This window comes from Borostomias antarcticus, assembly GCF_949987555.1.
Source record: "Borostomias antarcticus genome assembly, chromosome: 3".
NCBI lineage: Eukaryota > Metazoa > Chordata > Actinopteri > Stomiiformes > Stomiidae > Borostomias > Borostomias antarcticus.
In genome coordinates, this window is record NC_140236.1 from 31,401,926 (window position 1) to 31,415,335 (window position 13,410).

Here is a 13,410-nt window from a genome sequence, read left to right on the forward strand (position 1 = left end):
ACACATTAAGTAGGAGACAGATCTTCTTGGGGTTGGACCATGGTGGTGATTGAACACAGGTGAGGGACTTACAGTACAACGATGATTGACAGGACCCAAGAACCCAGAATGCTATTTACCCTTCCTCTTAACTCCCACAGCCCTCCCCAAGCCCCCAGGCACGCCCATGGTAACAGAGACCACTGCCACCAGTGTCACCATCACTTGGGACTCAGGCAACCCAGACCCAGTCAGTCATTACATCATCCAGTACCGGGCCAAGTCTCCCGATAGCAAGTTTGAGATCGTGGACGACATCACCACCACGCGCTACAGCATTGAGGGTCTCTACCCCAACACTGAGTACGAGATCCGCATCTCAGCTTTCAACACCATCGGCCAGGGCCCTCCCAGCGAACCGGTGGAAACCAGGACCGGAGCACAAGCCCCCACCAGCCCTCCGAGGAACATCCACACCAAAATCTTATCTCAGAACATGATGATGGTGCACTGGGACGAACCTGAGGAGTCCATTGGGCAGATCAAAGGCTACAGGGTTTACTACACCATGGACGACTCTCAGCCCATGAGCTTGTGGCAGACTCATAATGTCCAGGACAGCATCACCACCATCCAGAGCCTGGTGGCCTCGGTGACCTACACCATCAAAGTCCTGGCCTTCAACTCTGTGGGTGTCGGGCCTTTATCAGACCCCATTCACATCAAAGTGCTGATTGGAGGTCAGGGTTTCACTCATTCTCTATGTTCTTTCTGGGTGCATGAATGGAGTAGATTATCTGTAAATCAGTATCGGTGAAACGCTACTTGAGATTTTCACATCTACAAAATGATTACTGCATTGATCACATTTTTTCTGTTTGTAATGTGTGTGTCATAGTTCCAGGACAGCCAAACAAGTTCCAGGTTGATGTTGTGTCTGACACAAGCATGGAGCTGACCTGGGAACCTGCCTATGAGAAGGAGGAAATTATAAACTATGTGCTCCGCTACAAAGAGAGCGGTTTTGGCAGTCGGGTAAGATCCCACTCCAGTATTCTAAATAAACTTTGTAGACAAATCATTGGTTCACTTTCTCTTCATTTTCCCAGGTAACCAAAACCTTGGGCCCCTCTTCGTCGTACGTTGTGGAAAGTCTTCGACCTAACACAGAGTACTACTTTTCTCTGGCAACCATTTCCACCAAAGGCATCGGAGTCTTCACTATCATATCCCAGAAGACCTTGCAAGCCAGTATGAAACATTTCTTCTGTGCTCTGTGTGGGTAGTGGGAGGGCATGTGGGAATAAAGCTTATGGGGGAAGGCATGTGGGTTAACAATGTTTATGTGTCTACCATTTTGTTTACCCTTACACAAGCTTCTGAGTTCTGAGCAAAGTTATTATAGTTAATGAAAACTAACAAAATAATGAAAACTAGGTGTGAAAGAGCATTTTTGTTAAGTGAAATAAAATAAAAACAAGGCTTTACAAAAAACAATAACTTACAAACTGTATTGTGTGTTTACAAAACTAAAATAAACTAGGGCTGCGAGCAGCATTGAGCGGGCCCTCGCACCCCACGCGTGTCGGGGTGTGGCGCCGTTAGAGGCTGTGCTATTTCGGTGTCCAGTACTGAGAGAAACTTCCTGTAACCAGTAGGTGGCGCTCTAAGCGTGACTCAATACCGATGCATAGATGTGTTCAGGACGGTACCTTGATGAAGCGTGAGAAATGTTGAGTAAATTGGACCATGTATGTAGGAGTTATGATGACTTCCTGCTTGACCTGTAGGCGGCGCTATAAGTAGGACTCAATACTAACCACAGATGTGTTCAGGACGCGACCTTCATCAAGCGTGAGCAATGTGGTGTAAATCGGATAACATATATAGGAGTTATGAGGACTTCCTGTTTCACCAGCAGGCGGCGCTGTAGGAATGACGCAATACTGACTTACAGAAGTGTTGAAGATGAGACCTTCATCAAGCATGAGCAATTTTGAGTAAATCGGATAACATATGTAGGAGTTATGAGTACTTCCTGTTTCACCAGTAGGTGGCGCTGTAAGTGTGACTCAATACCGATGCATAGATGTGTTCAGAAGGTGACCTTCATGAAGCGTCAGTAATTTGGTGCAAATCGGATGATGTATGCAGGAGTTATGAGGAATTCCTGTTTCACCAATAGGTGGCGCTATAAGTATGACGCAATACTGACACATAGATGTGTTCAGGACAGAACCGTCATGAAGCGTGAGATATATCGGACAAATTGGATAATGTATGGAGGAGTTATGAGGACTTCCTGTTTCACCAATAGGTGGCGCTATAAGTATGACGCAATACTGACACATAGATGTGTTCAGGACAGAACCGTCATGAAGCGTGAGATATATCGGACAAATTGGATAATGTATGGAGGAGTTATGAGGACTTCCTGTTTCACCAATAGGTGGCGCTATAAGTATGACGCAATACTGACACATAGATGTGTTCAGGACAGAACCGTCATGAAGCGTGAGATATATCGGACAAATTGGATAATGTATGTAGGAGTTATGAGGACTTCGTGTTTTATGGCGAAATGTCAAACTTTGGCGGGGCGCCACGGCAAGGGTGTTTGGTGAAAACTCAATTTTTTTGATAACTTTTGATCACAAAGGTCTTAAGATGAAGCTGACCCGATATGAAGTTGATCGGATGAAATCTGTAGGAGGAGTTCGTCGAAGTACGAGGCATGGAAATGGTCAAAACAAGGACAAAATGGCACATTAAAAGCAAAATGGCGGCCTTCCTGTTGCATGTTGGGTATAGCTCCAAGAGACATTTTAGTGCGTCTCGATGAACTACATATGCCCTCCGAATTTCGTTCGCCTACATCAAACTGAAAGGTGGGGCTCGCCATTTTAGATTTTCCAGGGGGCGCTCTTGAGCCGTTTTGCCACGCCCAGTTCCGTCACCCATGAATTATCAAATTTTTCACCGGGACTGACGTATCTGCAAAGTTTCATCCGTTTTCATCGATGTTCAGGCCGCCTAAAAGGCATTTGTTTGGAGTAAAGAAGGAGAAGGAGAAGGAGAAGAATAATAATCCTTCGAGTTTCAATAGGGCCTCGCACCGCCAGTGCTCGGGCCCTAACTAAGATTATAGAGAAAAGGTCTTTAGTTTTTGTATTTTTGCTTTCATACATAAGCCTAGTATTTTGTGTGGATATGAAATCTACCCTGAATATTTCTTTTTAGCTATACCCATATTCAGAAAAAAAATAGATCAGGTCCAGCCTGGCTTATGGGCCTGCTTGTTTCTCTTCAGGACTGGTTAGTAGGACGGAACCAGTTAGTCATGCCATCAAAATAGCTGTGAACTGAAATGACATGAAATCTAACATCTGCTAAATTAAGATAGGTCTTGTCACCTGGACACATCAGTTTCAATGCTTCCAATGCTAATCCAGCACAATAAGACAGTGATAACTGTTATGTTTGTTATTTCCAGTGTTCCTAACTAGTAATAAACAGGCTGGGTTTCTTTGCTGGCTTTTAATCACAAGTTGCTCATCCCTTACTTCCAGGCACTCTGGACCTCATGTCAGGTCCCCCGGTCCGGGTACAACAACATAGGGCGGAACCAATATTATGTACTATAATAACAACACATCTTCCCTTCTTTCAAAAGAAAACAACTTGTTCTTTTCTTGTAGTCATATAACAAAACATTAGTTTCTAACTGTTCTTAAATCTGTGCATTCCAATAATAAACCTGCATTTCAAACATGAACCTATGCATTCAAATAACAAGCGTATCACATATCTCTTAACAATCCTTTTTTTTTTTTTTTTTTCCCGCAAACATTTTCATTTTCACTTAACTTTCAACAATAAGTGTCCTCTTTTCTTTACTCTGTCTCTTGCCCACAGTCCACATGGTTTTTAGCACTGTGCAATAAGCCTCTCAGGAGGTTTAACAGTCCTTTTAGGCCTGCAACAGGTCTCAGAGGGTGTGCTGCCCCCTTTTGGCATGACAGAGTCACTGCGGTCTGGAGAACTCTGACCAAACTGCTCACTCCTGGGAGCATCTAACAGTTCTCCAGTGCTTCCTTTTTGAGAGTCTGTCTCTGGGACTGTCACCTGTGGTCTCAGATCCACGCGGTTTCGTCTCAGAACTGCACCATGGTCTGTCTGGATCAGGTATGAGCGTGGTGCAACTTCTCTTTGCACGCATCCTCCTTGCCTCCATGTGTCTTTTGTGTGATCCAGGATACGGATTGTATCGCCTGGCTTGAGGCTTGTTAAGTGTTTTGCCTTCTTGTCATGTTGCAATTTGTGTTTTTCTTTTTGTTCTTGTTTCCTTGTCCTGATTTTATGCGCTCCTTCAGGTGTCAACAGGTTCTCATGGATAGGAAGGTTAGTGCGTAAGCGCCTTCCCATCAGCATCTGGGCTGGGGACAAACCATTTTCCAAAGGGGCACTCCTGTATATCATCAGACTCCTCTGGAACTCCTCCTGTCCATCTTGAGCCTTCTTCATGAGAGCCTTGACGATCTTGACTGAACTCTCTGCGAGCCCATTGGATCTCGGGTAGTTAGGGCTTGAGGTGGCATGGTGAAAACCCCAGTCCTGTGCAAAATCAGCAAACTCGCTGCTGGAGAACTGTGGCCCGTTATCTGAAAACACCTCACAGGGAACTCCATGTCTCGCAAAGACTGTTTTAAGGTAGGCTATGACTGTTCTGCTGGATGTTGACTGCAGTGTTGCAACTTCCGGGTAGTTGGAGAAGTAATCTGTGACTACAATGTTGCTTTTACCGTCACAGTCAAACAAATCCACTCCGACCTTCTGGTACGGGCGATCAGGTACAGGGTGGGGCATGAGCGGCTCTGCTTGTTGTTTGGACCTGTAGGTGAGACATATTTCACATGCAGCTGTGGTGTGGCTGATGTCTTGGTTGAGCCTTGGCCAGTACATTACTTCACGCGCTCTACGTTTACATTTTTCCTCACCCAAATGTCCCTCATGCACTTTCTGCAACATTTCCTTACGCATGGATGCCGGGATGACAAACCTGCTTCCTTTAAAGACAATGTCATTAGCAACTGAGAGCTCTGATCTGCATGCCCAGTAATCTTGGATCTGACTTGGGCAATCACGCTTTTGCACAGGCCACCCTTTCAGTATGGTCTTCTTGAGCTCTTTCATTGTCTCGTCTAGTTCAGTTGCTTTCCTGATCTTCTCTGTTCGCTCAGCAGACACAGGAAGTGATGTGACAATCATATCAACATAGGCTTCTATTTCGACACTTTGCTGTTCATTTGGACTTTCCATCTTGTTGACTGCGCGTGAGAGCGTGTCAGCAGCAAACATGAATTTTCCTGGTGTATAGACCATTTTCACGTCATATTTCTGCTGCTCTGCACATGTGAACAGTTTTCTCTAGCGTCAAATCATGTTCACGTAGTAATCTTTCTCTAAGCCCATTATCAGGAATCCCACATACTATTCGATCTCTGACTAATGAGTTTCTTAAATCTCCGAATTCACATGACTTGCTCAACGTAAGTAGTTCAGTTAAGTACTGATCAAAACTCTCGCCTGTTTTCTGACCGGCAGAGAAAAACTTGTATCTCTCAAAAGTGACATTTTTACTGGGCACAAAGTACTCCTCGAACTTTTTCACTAGCTCAGTCAATGTTAAATTCCCCTCATCTATCTGAAAGCTGTTGTAAATGTCCAATGCATCCTCTCCTATTACATGCAAAAATATAGACGCTTTTATCTTCTCATCTCCTCCCCCCGCCCCGCTCGCGGCCAAGTAAATATTAAATCTCTGCTTGAATCTCTTCCAATTATCGGCAAGATTGCCACTGAACTGCATGGGTGTGGGAGGACTGAGTTTATCCATGATGGGGAACACTACGGGTGCAGGATTTACTTGGTCTCCTTGTCGATCGTTCGAAACGTTTTCATTCACGTTAGCTTGATCACCGTCACTTCCACTCTCGCTAGACATACTCGCATGACGCTCCTCTTGCTAGCAGTGCGCAGATGTGTGCCTCTGGAATCCCGCACATTCCTTCTTCATAAGTCGATGAACTCCGCGTTGCCAGTCCCATTATCTGACACCATGTTATGTTTGTTATTTCCAGTGTTCCTAACTAGTAATAAACAGGCTGGGTTTCTTTGCTGGCTTTTAATCACAAGTTGCTCATCCCTTACTTCCAGGCACTCTGGACCTCATGTCAGGTCCCCCGGTCCGGGTACAACAACATAGGGCGGAACCAATATTATGTACTATAATAACAACACAATAACCAGTTAGCTTACGATCTCACAACTAGCAGCAAGTTCCATAAATTTAACAGTAGCTGTCGGTGGCTAAAGCAGTTAGCTAACGTTCCACTGATGATTCCTGTAAAGCATGCTAAAAAGTCAGAGTATCATTTATAGTATTTAAGATAACAATGTATCTATGTACATACTTGATTTACACATTAAATTCACATTTAACAAAGTTAACAAAAAAATTGTGACAAAGTACTCAAGCATGCAATTGAAAGTAATGAGTAGGCCTACAGTATAGTTTGCATGGTGTCACACAACTCTCAGGTTCCCAGCTGTTTATTCACAGTTCTGAACATTGTCTATGCACTATTTACAACATTTCTATATAGTTTTGTCTTTTCGTTTGGCCGATAGCCCAAAATCCCTGAAAATCATTATCCACTAAAACATCCCTTTCTTCTCAGCCTACGTCTTTTCAGATTAACATGTTGCATTATTAAAATCATGCAAATTAAAGCAATGAGTACATATATTTTATATACAGTCACCCCCCCCCCCCCCCCCCCCAATATTTTCTATATAGTTTTCTTTGGGATACTACAACTTTTTCTTTGTCCACTACAACTTCCCCTTCTCCTGTGCCCACCTCTTCTTTTCTGCCTGGTAGGGTATAAGACTGAATGTTGAAATTCACCCCAGGTCATTTCAGCATTCCCTTGTCAGTCGTTGGGTCCTGACAATCATCATTGAGTCTTGTCAGTCCATCACCTGCGTTCAATCATCCACCAGTCACAAACAGACCTGTCTCCTACTTAATGTGTCTTGTCTCATGTGTAGGGAGGGAGGAAAGGGGTGATCATTTTTTTCTGACAGGCAGGTGGTTGTGTTCTCCCACACCGTTCACATTAGCTGCAAGGTCACGGATGACTAAAAAATGTGTAGTCACTGTCAGTAGTTATATTGTAATAAATGCAGTTTGATACTCTTTTAAACACTTTCAAAATGTGTTATTGCAAAAATTATTTGAATGTGGGAGGATTGATGGCATTTTACACAACTGAATGCTTCCATTCACATGATGGTTATCGAATGGAAAAAATGCAAAAAAGAAATTCAAAGTATCAATTGAAGTATTCAATTGGTATCGGTATCACTTTAAGGGTACTGGTATTGGTACTGGTATGGTCATTTTTGAAATGATACCCAGCCCTACTTCTGACACCATGTCAGCAGTCGAACTTCACGTTTTTAACTCAGTTTATTTAACACGAGAGCAGTGGCGTCTGGTGGGTCCCAGAACCGGGTAAGCCAGGACCAACGAAGCATGCACGCACAGCACGAACGATTTTTTGGGGGGTGCGCTTTCAAAGCATGCTCTGATGGGAGGTTTCACAGCACCAGAAGGGTGTTGAGCAGTGGCATTTTATATGTTAAAAAACATACATGAAAACTACAGTAGCCTAGCTACTGATGTTTTTTAACACGTCAACAAAGGCCAATAATTTGAGAGCGAGCGAATAAGAGGACAATATTTAGGCCGAAACAACCAAGCTTTTAGGGACACACTAAATAAACTCCAGATACATTATATGACTAGCCGAGCACCACGAAGAGGAATGACAGGATGATAAAATACACCCCCTTAGGGCACAGCACTCAATAGCCTACGCCCCTAGTTCACTAATCAGTGTTGTGTTGTGTCAATAGCCTACTACTAGCCTACTAGGCTATTAGCCCACCGCTCCAGGAAGCAAAGTTCATGCTCTCAAGTGCTGATTAAAGGAGTAGTAAAGGGAAAATGCATGTTTAGCCCTGTTTTAAGGTTACTTATGATCATATACAAAGGCTCAGATCAAAACGTTGACAAAACTAGCACTTTTGAGAAAGTCTGATAATTGCTCTACCACCGTTTTGGTCATACAATGGATGTGGATGGGCACCTTGAAAAGACAACCACTTTGCACAATTTCTACCTGGATACCATGTAGTCTATTTTACTGCGGGACACCTCTACAGTACTTCTAGAGTTTAGATAAAAGAAAAGATTCCTGGCTTATTTACTCAATGTTTTACATGTTGTATCATGGGTGGGGGACAACATGTTTGCTGTGCACTTGATTATCTTAATATCACATTACTCTAATACCACATTACTAAGGCTACTCTTCATGATACAAAGGAATCCTGCACACCATTTACTGTATATTTTGCTTTTTTATTGATCTATTTATTTAGTAGCATTTTTTATTGATATTTAGTCAAAGGAGATATAGTCAAAAGAGGTATAAGAAAACATAAGTCAAAAATCTTTTTATGCTTAAGTATCGTCTGATGACATTTCGCTAGTGGAAAAGTTTTTGTAGGCGCATCCTACACCTCAGAGAGGGAAGGGAGGAACGTGGTGTGGTGCTCATCGTGCTCTCCAGCGCCTGTGAGGACGGCTGGCCTTGGTGGTCTTCCTCTTCTTCTTGGGGATGGGATCCACCTCGGCTCTGTTGAGGGGGTCCACCGTTTCCTCCCAGCTCCTCTTTCTGCTGCCGAGGACAGACTGGTTCTGGATGGGAGCAGAGACGGTGTTGGTCGGGGCCTTGAAACTGAAGCCGGTGCTGGAGCCAGGGATGGCGTAGGCGCTGTAGTCATCGACCTCCATGTCCTCCACTTCATCCTCATCAATGAGATCCATGATCATCGGGCTGTCCGGAGGGGAGATGCTCTCCATGTCCACGTCATTGGGGAAGTAGCTCTGGGTGCTCGGATCAGCCTGCTGTGGAGGGCAGATGTAGGTGCTAGGACCCGGGTAGACAGTGGTGCTAGGACCAGGGTAGGTAGTGGTGCTAGGACCAGGGGAGCTAGAGTTGCTAGACCTAGGATAGCAAGGGTTGCTAAACCTAGGATATCTAGAGCAGCTAGCCTGTTGTGGAGGGCAGATAGAAGTGCAAGGCTCGGGGCAGGTGGAGATGCTTGGCCTGTGCTGTTGTTGAGGGCAGCTAGCGGTGGCAGGCTGTGGTGGAGGGAAGCTGGAGGCCATGGTGTGGCTGGATCCCAGGTGTGTCGACACAGGGCTGCCAGAGGGTGTGGGCGCCGTCTGGTTGGCTGAACTTTGATGCAAGAGGACGACTGATGAGAACTTATCCGGAGCCTGTTGTGGAGGGCAGATAGAAGTGCTAGGCTCCGGACAGGTAAAGATGCTTGGCCTGTGCTGTTGTTGAGTACAGCTGCCAGGGGGTGTGGGGGCCTTCTGGTAGGGCGAGCTTTGCTGCAAGAGCACACCTGATGAGAACTTATCCAGAGAACCTGTCCTGAGACTCCAAAACTCAGAAGTGTCCTCGTCCGAGGAATCGTCTGAAGAGGAATCGTCCAAGAGAACAACAGCCTTCTTCTGGCCCACAAACACATCCCCTTGTTCTCCATTGGACCCTAAAGCAGGGATGGGGAACTGAGAGGAGTGCTGAGAAGAGTCTCCAGCTGGGGGAACAAAGATGTTTAGAAGTGCAGCTATTGAGCATAAACTGCCAACTCAACTTAGAAGTTCAGAAGAGGTTTTTTTAACATGAACCATACACATAATTGACAAGTTATTTTTTGACATCAACTGTCTACTAAACTGTGACGAGTTAGGCATATCCTCTCTACAAGAATCCATGCCCTTTTCGTACCAAAACCACTGTAATTTCTTTGCTAAGCCCTGAAGAAAACTGTATGTTACCCTAATGGGAATTTTTCAAATGAATGTATTCAAATTTTTATCTTCATAAAATTCAGAAGTACTTACCAGGGCAATAAACTTGATCCAAAACACTGACGGGTTTCATCGTAATGATGGTCGCATGTCATTCATGAAATATACTGTATCTGATGTCTTTCAGAAGGTTTTGTACTTGATAATGTTATTTTCTCAGAATGTTTTAGATGTTCTGGAATCTTGCTTATGACATCATAGTAAGCATACATTCAGTGTTCTATTCAGTAATGCTTATTATTCAATAATACAGTATGTTTATACAACACACTATAACAACAATGATAATAATAATAATAATAATAAAATAAAACAATAAAAACAATTGTATATAGAAAACATAATGAAACACATTTTTCAACATGCTTGTGAATTTGCTGAAATGCTGTCGTACACATGCAGTACATTGCACACGCAGCCTCTCTTAAAGGTACAGGCACCCTTTTATAACTAATGTGGTAGCACAGAACTCAGCCAAAGTGGAATAGAGACACATGATCTTCACTGGTGGGGGCCGGTGGGTAGCCCGGAGAGGAGTACACCTTCCCTGACTGGCTATGACCAAAAGGGGCGGAGCCTCACCACCACGCCACTATTCACGCCACAGAACCCACTTCTCAGCCCCTGAGTGGGCTAGAGACTTCAATGGTGGATGAATGAAAATTGCCCAGAGGTCACTGTACTGTCCCCAACTAGCTGTGATCTGAGGGGGCGGAGTCTCGCCACCTCGCCACTGTCCACGCCACGGACCCCACAGTTCAGCCCGAGTGGGCTAGAGACGCACAGTCTTCGCCGGTGGGTGCATGGAGATTGCCCGGTCCATAATAGCTCTAGCAGTAGCTGTTACATACAGCTGCAGCAGCTAGCCCACCTCACATTTTCTCCAGGAAATGTACTTTCTAGTTAGGAATGTATTGTCTATCATCAGATGTAGTTTATATTATTCAATAATAAGTTCAGTGATAAGCAATTCTGTATAGAAAACATAAGTCCCAGAGGGAAGCAAAAAAACATATAAAAAAGAAAGGCATGACTCTCTCTTGCCATTTAAATGAAATGTTATTATTAAAAGCATCATGACGTTTCGATCCACATAAAGGCCCTCATCATCAGAAGGAATACATATGATTTGGACATATCCCATGGTTCATATTCAGGGTAGGGAGGCTCTGGTCCTCCGGTCACTTACTGAAACAGCACAGAACCCACATTACAGTGAGTTCAGAACAGATAATGTTCTGTGTGCTGCAGGATTTTGGTGGGTAAGTGATCTGTCAGCATAGTGTGTGTGTATCTCATGTTTGTGGTTGTGTGCGTGTTCTCCAGGTATCCAACGCTATGGGGGAGGAGATTTGTCGTCTCAACGTGATCATCGATGATTTCCACGCCGACTTCCACCCCTCTCCTCATGTCCTCAAGATCTACAAATCTGTAAGTGGAGGAGGCCAGGAGACCCCCTGCATCCAGAGAGCATGCAGTCTCTGCTGCCCCCTGCTGTCCAGAGCCAGATCCACATGCTGGTCCCCAGCAGGAAGTTTGACCTGAGCTACGACCTCAACTGCGCCACGCTCTGCTCCGACTTCCAGGAAATATCGAGTTCCAGTTCTCCCTGGGCTGGACCACCCTGGTCAACCGCTTCCTGGGGCCCGCTAACGCACAGAGGGCCCTCAAACTGGTGGACCACAACTTCCAGGTACAACTGTCTTTGTTTTTGAAGAATGTGGGCAGTCCTTTCTTCAGTGAAGTGATGGAAGGTATGTAACAGATTAAGGATATACCTGTGTCAGGAGATACTGAAAAGTTGTCCTTATAAAAGGGGATTTGTTTGGCTGAAAGGCTAAATATATACTGTAGCTGAGATTTATGTTGAAAACCATCAATGATTAATAAGAGTACAAAAACTCTTGTCAAGATGACGCAGAATGGGAAATATATATTCACTAGGAAATGTATTAAATGCATAAAATGTCTTTATAGAAAATGTCTTGTGAAAATGTTCAACCAGGAAATGAACTGAGGGTAGGAGAAGGGAGGGAGAAGGACCGTGTGAATGGTGTCACAAAACAAAACAGCCCTATGCTTCCCTACACCTCTGACCTACCTACGCCACAGAACTAACTAACTCACCTGGAACTTTTATTTAATTTCACCTTTATTTATCCAGGGGAACCCATTGGGACCAAGGTCTCATTTTCGGTGGTGCCCTGGTTACACAGCATTAAAAACAGCAACATACTTAAACCTACCTGCTACAGAAACTACGGGGGTGACACCCGCCTGCTACAGAAACTATGGGGGTGACACCCACTCGCTTCTAACCGAGTGTATTTAGACAATGATAACCTACGTGATGCAAATGTTTACCCCAGGGCATCTTACCTAGAGCATCAAACAATACCACCCCTTTCCCCACTCTCCACACATGACCCAACACACATTAAGTAGGAGACAGATCTTCTTGGGGTTGGACCATGGTGGTGATTGAACACAGGTGAGGGACTGACAGTACAACGATGATTGACAGGACCCAATAATGAGTGACAGGGGAGGGCCCACATGCACACCACAGCACCTAGGGGGAGACAGACAGAAGCAAAACAAAAACAGACACAGGACACCACAAAACATACAAGTCCGTAACAACAGCTTACATGAGATAAAACGTCTCTCTCTCATCCTGTGTGTTGTAGGTGTGACGGACGTGTCTCTCTCCAGTGGTTATATGGAAATGAATAACTAAATAAATATTTTACTATTAATTACATTAATGTATTACTAAAATAAATGGTCATGTTGGCATTCAAGTTAGTTAACTAGCTACTGTAGCTATCAGCAGACTGCATAGAAATTCACCAGAATGCAGGACATGAAGTGTTTGATGCTCAAAATGTCCTGGGGAAGGACCCCCCCCCCCCCCCAACCCCCTGCCTTAATGTGTCCCATCTGGGTGGGTACCATCAAGCCTGAAACAAATAAGTAGAATTGCGCTCATTCTAAGGCTCAAATATGTTTCACGTCTCTAGTCAGATTTTGGCCAACAATGGCTCTTTTGACAGCTCTTTTGCTGACCCCTGAACTATAAGCTTTGTCTGCACACAAACACTGTAATCTCAGTTGAACAGAAGCTGACACAGACCTCATTAAGAGTATATTTCTCAACAAATATACACTCGGTGGCAACTGTATTCGGAACCCCCATTTAGTACCTGGTAGGACCTCCAGAACAGGTGCCTTCTGCACACCGCTGGTATAAACATCTCTCATTAATAAGGCGTTTTCACTGACCTGCTGCTCACTGGATGTTTTTGTGCGTGGCTGTAAGCCAGCGCACCATAGATAGCATTTGTCAGATTGTCACTCCCTCTCTCCCCTCTTTCCCTCAGTCCCGTTGTTGATCTGCATGTCACCACAAGAGG